At 41.1% G+C, this 9,437-nt stretch overlaps 1 long non-coding RNA gene across 1 annotated transcript; it reads left to right on the top strand.

Annotated features, from left to right (window-relative positions):
* Positions 1-3,373: 3,373 nt before the first annotated feature.
* LOC136653955 (uncharacterized) lies at positions 3,374-8,340 on the top strand. The gene is made up of 3 exons (XR_010794573.1): positions 3,374-3,452; positions 4,453-4,567; positions 8,266-8,340. It is a non-coding gene; the product is annotated as an uncharacterized lncRNA (long non-coding RNA).
* The last annotated feature ends 1,097 nt before the right edge of the window (positions 8,341-9,437 follow it).

Below are 9,437 nucleotides of genomic sequence, written 5' to 3' on the forward strand. Positions count from 1 at the left end.
TTACTGAACCTTTAGATTGTGTTCTAATTTAGATTAAGTTTAACTTGGGTTAAGTATAGGGTTAATTTAAACCAAGTAGAAAAACTTGCTTTCCACTTTATCCTCCTCTGTATTATTTATTTTTCCAAGTGCCTGTACCTTGGGCTCTTACTCACAAGTAGGACTCTGCTCCTGCTCAGAGTAGACCTCTGTACGCACTTACGTATTTATTTTTAATGCCCTCACCTAGCTCCTGTGCCCCAACTTGCTGGACATTAGAATCCCTCCCTCAGGTTAGATTAGGTGCTAATTTAGGTAAAGCTTAGGTAAAGCTAAGCTAAAGCTAAATTTCAATGTTGATCTAAGGTTGATTTAAGGTTAGAAGACAAAGAACATAACATAAGAACATAAGAACAGCCCCACTGGATCAGGCCATAGGCCCATCTAGTCCAGCTTCCTGTATCTCACAGCGGCCCACCAAATGCCCCAGGGAGCACACCAGATAACAAGAAACCTCAACCTGGTGCTCTCCCCTACATCTGGCATTCTGACTTAACCCATTCCTAAAATCAGGAGGTTGCGCATACACATCATGGCTTGTACCCCATAATGGATTTTTCCTCCAGAAACTCGTCCAATCCCCTTTTAAAGGCGTCTAGGCTAGACGCCAGCACCACATCCTGTGGCAAGGAGTTCCACAGACCGACCACGCGCTGAGTAAAGAAATATTTTCTTTTGTCTGTCCTAACCCGCCCAACAATCAATTTTAGTGGATGTCCCCTGGTTCTGGTATTATGTGAGAGTGTAAAGAGCATCTCCCTATCCACTCTGTCCATCCCCTGCATAATTTTGTATGTCTCAATCATGTCCCCCCTCAAGCGTCTCTTTTCTAGGCTGAAGAGGCCCAAACGCCGTAGCCTTTCCTCATAAGGAAGGTGCCCCAGCCCCGTAATCATCTTAGTCGCTCTCTTTTGCACCTTTTCCATTTCCACTATGTCTTTTTTGAGATGCGGCGACCAGAACTGGACACAATACTCCAGGTGTGGCCTTACCATCGATTTGTACAACGGCATTATAATACTAGCCGTTTTGTTCTCAATACCCTTCCTAATGATCCCAAGCATAGAATTGGCCTTCTTCACTGCCACCGCACATTGGGTCGACACTTTCATCGACCTGTCCACCACCACCCCAAGATCTCTCTCCTGATCTGTCACAGACAGCTCAGAACCTATCAGCCTATATCTAAAGTTTTGATTTTTTGCCCCAATGTGCATGACTTTACACTTACTGACATTGAAGCGCATCTGCCATTTTGCTGCCCATTCTGCCAGTCTGGAGAGATCCTTCTGGAGCTCCTCACAATCACTTCTGGTCTTTACCACTCGGAAAAGTTTGGTGTCATCTGCAAACTTAGCCACTTCACTGCTCAACCCTGTCTCCAGGTCATTTATGAAGAGGTTGAAAAGCACCGGTCCCAGGACAGATCCTTGGGGCACACCGCTTTTCACCTCTCTCCATTGTGAAAATTGCCCATTGACACCCACTCTCTGCTTCCTGGCCTCCAACCAGTTCTCAATCCAGGAGAGGACCTGTCCTCTAATTCCCTGACTGTGGAGTTTTTTCAGTAGCCTTTGGTGAGGGACCGTGTCAAACGCCTTCTGAAAGTCCAGATATATAATGTCCACGGGTTCTCCCGCATCCACATGCCTGTTGACCTTTTCAAAGAATTCTATAAGGTTTGTGAGGCAAGACTTACCCTTACAGAAGCCATGCTGACTCTCCCTCAGCAAGGCCTGTTCGTCTATGTGTTTTGAGATCCTATCTTTGATGAGGCATTCCACCATCTTACCCGGTATAGATGTTAGGCTGACCGGCCTATCTAACTCTAACAAAGAGTTAGAAAGAGTACACTTACCTTCTCCTTCTCTTCCTCCTCTCCTCTTCACAACTCAGGGAGTCTTCCCTCTCTTTCTCCAACACTCAGAGGTCCACTTGCCTTCCCCTTCTCCTCGCACAGATGCTAAACTCGCGGTGCCTTACCTGGCACTTTATTCCCGAGGCACATGGTGTCCCAGAGGCCACGCGTGCTTCTGCAGAGAGCATATGAAAGAGATTCCATAGCTTTTACCAATAATGTCAATCAGTAGAAAATGACTTGAAATAACAAAAATGATACATTTTTTATTACATTCAATAAGAAAAGCAAACCAAGGTGGCATCTACAACAGAAAGTGGAGACACAGAAGGGAACTCTGAGTAACAAGGGGAGGCTTAGGACCTTGAAGGTGACCAAGCTGGGTGGTTGGAATTAGGAAGAGGCTTTTTAGCTGAGAGAGAGTAAACCCCTTCCTTGCCTTCACTTTGAGACCCGGGGAGGGGAAAAAAAAGACAGGCCTGGGGAGACAGGCCAGGTGGGCATGGCTCTCAAGGTCCAACATATGTGATGGGAAGGGACTCAAGTGATGGGCAAGAGCCCAAGATATCTCCCCTTCTTGGTATCCCTGCCAAAGGGATCAGAATTCCTGCCAAGTTTCAACTTATCAAGGTTGTATTTGGGACTTAGTTGACACATTAATATATTAGAATTTTTACATCACAGCAGACCACTATGGCATATATGGAGAACAGAGCAAATATTTTCCAAAGTACTGTCACTGTGGCTTGCCTGTCCATCAGATATGCTTATAATATATAATGTCCTTGACCAATAAAAAAACTGGGTCCAATCCTGTTAGCCCGGAAATGGGAAGTATATAAGAAAAATCAGAAGAAAAATGAATCTGCTGATTCTTGAAAGCATGGAAGGTCGAGCACTATGCTCATCTCATCAAAGTTTTCACATGAATTTTAATAGATAGGGCAAAGGGGATGAATGGGAAAGACAGCACATTAACACTATGCAAGCATCATTGCTCATGCAGGGGCATTGCATCAAGGTGCTGTCTGAGAAGTCTGCCACAGAGTACTAAAAATAGTGCATAAAACATAGATTATTAATAACCCATTACAAGTAATAAATAATTCTGCTTTTTAATTAAAAGATCCATTTAAAATGATTCGTTTGGTTTCAGAAATGGAGAATGCATCTTCAAGCATAGAATCAGAGTACATCAAGAATCTCCAACAGCAGATTTACTTCCTTGAACTAGAAGCCAATTATCTATATCCTGCACTGTGTTGTCTATAATTAGCTAAAATCTGATCAGCTAAAGATTATTATTGAAAAAGAATATTGGAATGAAGCATTTATTATAGTAAACATTATTTATAATTGTAGAAATTGAAGGAAAGTATTTGCTATTTTATATTATTTTAAAAAGGAAACTACTCAAGTGATGAATATAGTTAACATTAATTTTAAATAATCTTTGCCTTAACTTGCTGTTGGCACTCGTGAACTAGATAAAAAAGCCACTAATCTTCATCCTCATGTTGCATCTGAAATAGATCATATGCTTCGAAAGTTACAGGTAAATTTTTCTTTGGTTACTGGTCTTTGAAAAAGTAACAGCATAATATTTCTTTGAAGTTCTCCTTGACTTCACTTTCACTTAAATTTTTTGGAGAAGAACATACTGAAGACTTCTGACATTTTCTTTGTTCATATAACTGAGCAGGTTATCTGTGGAAGCTAGGGTGCTGCACAGCATAACATAAGAACGTTAGAGAAGCCCTGATGGATCAGGCCAAGGGCCCATCTAGTGCAGCTTCCTGTATCTCACCAGATGCCTCTAAATCTAATCGCTGCAACAGTCTTGCCATAGCAACATGGCCACATGAAAAAATCTTGTTCTAAGGTAAAAATCCAATTGATTAGCAAGTGTACTGAAAACAGACTTCTTGAAATACTTGAAATATTGTCTATATCCAGTTGTTTTGAAGAACAATCCTCATCAGCACTGGAAATGGTAAAAAAGAAGTAATCTCTAGCCTTGTTATCCTTAAAAATTTGTTGGGAATTCCAGTATTTTAAAGCGCCTGCTTTCAGTACATTCCCAATTCAGATATCTATCCTCTGTTCACTTCTTGGCCTAAACTCATATTCTGATTAGATTTTCACTTTGCGCATAGGTTTGAGTCAGCTGACCATCCAAACGGTTGAGTTGACCTACTACTGTGTTTGCCCACTAAGGGTCCAATCCTATCCAGTTTTCCAGTGCTGGTGTAGCCATGCCAATGGGGCATGCACTGCATCCTGTGGTGGGGAGGCAATCAGAGGCCTCGTCAAGGTATGGGAAAATTTATTCCCTTACCTCGGGGCTGCATTACGGCTACATCGGTGCTGGAAAGTTGGGTAGGATTGGGCACTTAATTAATCATCATTGACAATGGCCAAATCATGTTGATGCTGAGTTAGAACAGTAATTTAGTTTGAACACCTCTACCTTTTCCAAGTGTATCACTGCCATTAAAGACAATTCAAACATACATTCATTGAACTTTTATTGTTTTGTTTTTATTGTTGTACAGGAATTACAGTCTCAGTCTGATGGCCTCAAACTGGAGCTAAAGAGAAAGGAAAGTGGTTTGAACATGCTGCGAATAGAGAGAGAGCAACTTGGTAACCAGATCAGTGCAGTAGATGGTAATACATCATTCAGCATCCACATGATTGGCATAGTCTTGGTGTCTTCTTTAAGACCATAGCCCTCAAAATGTTGAATTTTGTTAACACAGTTGGAGTCTGTGATAGGTTTTTCCCATTTCTGAAGGCTCACAGGGGGAAAGACTTGGCTTAGGGACATGGCAGTTGTGAACAAATTACTGATGGTTAAAATAAGGTCAAGATCTTTAATCCATTAAAAAAGCACTCCTTTGCGCTCCCAAGTTCCATAGAATAGGAATTACTGAAAAGAATAATGAATAAACATCTTTGACTATTCGGTTTCAACATGATACCCAAAGTGAAAGACACTGTTTAGCTGAGTGTACAAGGCATTCATACCCCTTTCATAGTCTGTCTTGGAAAAAAGAAATCAGATAATGTGGTTAGATGGGAATCAGAATAAATACTAAATGTGCACTGTGCTTAAGCAATAATTATTAGTTCATGACATAGTAGCTGAAAACTGCAGGACTCCTGCTTCTTCAGTTTAAAGCTACCAAGGATCCAATTCTATCCAGCACAGTAGCACTGGTGCCAAATGACACCTGCTACAGCCTGAACTGGATTTGAGCAGGCCAGAGGTTTCCTCCTACTCCAGAAATGCCACTTTCTTCATGCCCTGTTTACCTTGGCAGTGGCTGGGGATCCAACGGCAGCGTTTATGGGCAGCATAGATGTCCACTGGTGCAACTTACTCTTTGGGTGCCGCAAACTTGCTTTATGGTACATTTGCAACATCCAGTGCCAGCACTGCGTGTGCAGGGCTAATGCTGGGGAAGCATTGGATCAGGCTGTTAATGGAGTCAGTCAGATCACCTGAAAGGGTCAGGTCTGCCAGATGCAGGGGAGGGCACCAGGATGCAGGTTGTGTCTTATTGTCTTGTGTGCTCCCTGAAGCATTTGGTGGGCCACTGTGAGACACATGAAGCTGAACTAGATGGGCCTTTGGCCTGATCCAGCAGGGCTCTTCTTATGTTCTACACTTGGCAAAATGTTCCCAGCTCCTGCTAAGCTTCTTTCTCACATTGTGGATGTTGTTCAGCTAAAGGGGATATGTGCTTTTATTAATTCAAAGAATAGCCATTTTAAAAAAGAAATAAAATTAAGAAATAGCTTTGATGTAGAGATATTGATACTATTCCTACTGATATCACTGAATGACTGATAGATTTCTGAGGTTCATTTATTCTACCATATCACCTTTTTGGTCTGCAACAGAAAAGTAATGGAAATCAATCAGTTATTAAAACAAATCAGAAGTTCTCAAGGCTTTAATGAATACTGATGATTACAGTGTTCAGTCATTACAAAGACAAAAAGTGAGAAGCTTTTTTAGAAGCTTTAACTAGTTTTAACTAGGTGTAAATATAGATGTATAAATTCTGCAGAATATATATTTATATATAGTGTAAGGTTCTTACTTTAGATGTTAGTTTTCCACTTGATTCATTTAAAAAAAATTAGCACCACCATGTGGTGAAAATGTATTTTAGTTCTTCAAATTACATCTTTGGAGTTTTTTTACTGTTCATTTCCAGGAATGGAATTAATGGTTTATTGTTCCTTCTGTAATGGTCTGAGATCAGCTGAGAGGGGCACTGGTTGGGGTCAAAACCCATCAGAAGACACCCCCCCCCCAGCCAGGGCAACTCCTGAACCCTCACTACGAGGTTCATGCCCAGTGCACCATCTTGGTTCCATAGGGGCTGAGTGTAGGATTTTGCAATACATAGTGTCTTTATATATTCAATTCAGTTTCTTACAGTGCAATTCTAAGTATGTCTACTCAGAAGTAAGCCCCACTGAATTCAAGAGACTTACTGCTAAGTAAGTGTGCATAGGCTTGCAGCCTCTGTTTAATTAATTAGGCAGAAAACCAAATCTGTAATATGGAATATTTTGAAGATAGTATTTTACTTTGAAATTGAATCTGATATCCAGAGCACAGAGTCATTGATAGCTTGTGTCAGGCTTTGTGGCATTGACTGGTTCTGGGCCTTGGTGAGCGCACGCAGACCTTCCAGTTCACAGTTCCTCATACATGGTATGGCTTTTTTCCTTTCTTTCTCATCCTCCCCATAGGTGCTTTGTCTTTCCCTCTCTTGCCCAGCTTCTCTCCTTCCTTCCTCTGTTTTCACCTGCTGGGTAGATACATGTCCTCTAGCCTCTTCCTCCTAGATCTCCCTAGGATAATGCAGGGGGATCCATCTGAGAGAACTTTCTTTACCATTGGAGGAAGTGACTCTGCAAGTCTCAGTTGACACAGGTACTTCCTTCCCCTCCCCCTTGCCTTTGATTTGCTCTTAAGGCCCAGTGTTTGGATTCAATCCCTTGCTATCAGTTTACACAAAAATGTAAAGTGATTTCCTGCCTTAATTCTCATCAGCCTGTGTCTAGGCCACTGCATAAACAGGAAATATTATGTCCTGCAGTCATGATCTAAATGGAACTGAGTTCACCATGTGCCCATCTCAAGCCCTGGCTGGAGAATAAGTAACATTCTCATCACAAATGCAAGAGTTGTGTAAACTGGCACTTCTTGGTGTTCAAGGTGTGATTCTGGGATTCATATACCTTTCAGATAACTTTAAAAAACCTTATTTTGTTCTCTGAATAAAAATTTGACATACAACCTGTGCGCTGATTTTACTTTTTCCCCCAAAGTTTGAGGGTTCCTTCTGTCTTACATGTTTGTGTCATTGAAACTGCTCTTGTTTTGTGCCCTAAAATCCATCTAAACATAATATGTGGTTTATTAATGCATCTTCCCTTTTAAGTCCATGTTGAGTTTTCCTCCCTCCCCTCCCCTATGCTATGTGGATATTAATCCTCCTTTCTACACTGTCCTCTCTTATCAGTGTTTCTCTATGTCTCGTCCTTTTCCAGCATTGCCTACAGTTCTGCAGTGTTGCAGACACACAACATTAGAATACATAGACTGGCTGTATTATTCTCCAAAATGGAATGAAAGTATCTGAAATTTTCAACACCCATTGCTTTTCCCACGCACCCAACTTCACTCCTGTGGAGTGGCTTGGGAGGTGAGCTGAAGAGCAGCTTTGGGCGACAGGGAGCAGAAAGTTTTGTTGTGCAAAGTTCCTCCCATTTTCAGGAGCTAGAATACAGTCCATTATTTCCTCAACATTGTGGTACAAGGAGCACATCTAGAAAGCATATGGAACTAGATATATTAAATAAAGGAGAATTCATGAAATATTATTTATTACACTGTGTACATATATTGACGTATATGAGTGTCAACATACTTTTGAGTGTCAACATGCTGGGAATAAAAAAAATGTTTTTGAGTTTACTTCAGCATAGGAAAGATTCATTCATGAAATTTCTTGGCACAAACTTTTGCTATAAGTAGATCAAGCAGATGAGGCACAAGAATTAAGTACTAACGTGACAAAGAAGTCAATTTTTTTTCATTCTGACTTTTCCTAAATCTAATCCTAATCAAATGCTGCTTAAAAGAAAGCAGAAAACAAACAAAAGTTGGGTATTTGACATCATTCCATATAGTGATATCTCCAGTATATTTTTAATTAATTTGATTGAAGGATTAATTTGATTAAAAGAATAATAGTTTTACCCTTTTCTAAGAATTGAATTGTAGACATGGTGACAGAACTTTGAAATAATTAGAAACTTTAAAATTGTTCTCACTTTAGATCATTATTCAGAAGAGAAGCAGGTTTTGATAGAAGAAATCCTAGAACAGAAGAGAAAAAAGGAACAAAAAGACAGACAGATATCTGCAAAAGAAGCAGAAATATTGCATGCTAAGCAAGAACTGGAACAGCAAAATATGAAACTGAATAATAGTGAACAGGCCATCCTTGTGTTACGAGTAAAGGTATGTTGATTATTTTGTTAGTAACAGTTTATTATAAGTAACACAATATTTTTGATTTGATTTTTTAATTGATGAATACATTAGTGAAGAAAGAATCCTTCATCAACTAACAGTCCAATCCTATCTAAATCATGTGGTGATGCAGTGGCGCCAGCGTGGCTACTGCTGTATCTCACAGGAGACTTTAGACTGCTGGTGGGTCTCTGTAGATCTGCCAGTGTGCAGCAGGCCTGCAGGACATGTTAATGGAGATTGCTTTATGACTGCTGTAAAGTAGCCTCCGTTGGCACAATGCTAGTTATGCTAGCGGCGGGGAGGGGGGAGGTATAGGATTGGGCCATAATTTACATTGCTCAACATAAAATGGGAGAGTTCAAAGGGATCATACTCTTGGTCTAGTCCAGAAGTGGCCACACACGCCACCGCTGTTCAACGGAAAAGCGGTCCCCATTCAGACTTCATCTTTCCATTCTGCCCCAGCGCTGCGTGTAGTCACCCATGATCGGGGGACAGGGATGTTCTGGGCAGTTGCATCTGCTACCTGGCTTCCCAGAAGGCCATGCAAAGGGATGTCTGGGCAGACACAATTGCCCAGTGCGTCTCTGTTCCCGTCATGGAAGACTACATGTAGTGCCTGAGAGGATAGATTCGTTGGAACCCTGGATCCAGCCCCTAGGCTGGGATTCGAGCAGCCCTGGTCTATTCTAACCCTTTCCCAACAGCATTATTCCTATTATAACACACAACCCTCCCTTATATCATTCAGACTATTGTCTGTCAGAAAAAAGAAAGGTTATTAGGTGCCCCATGTTAGAAGTGCCTACAAGATGCAAACAGTAGTTTAGTAAAACTAGTCCCAAATAAACCAAACTACACACTTCAACATAAAACCAGAACCTTAGGAATACTAGCCTGTCTGACCTAAGGAAAAATTCCATCACAGGGTGTTGGATTGCATATGTTAGTTCACACTGTTGAAAATAAGGT

The sequence above is a fragment of the Tiliqua scincoides genome, chromosome 1, assembly GCF_035046505.1.
Source record: "Tiliqua scincoides isolate rTilSci1 chromosome 1, rTilSci1.hap2, whole genome shotgun sequence".
Lineage (NCBI taxonomy): Eukaryota > Metazoa > Chordata > Lepidosauria > Squamata > Scincidae > Tiliqua > Tiliqua scincoides.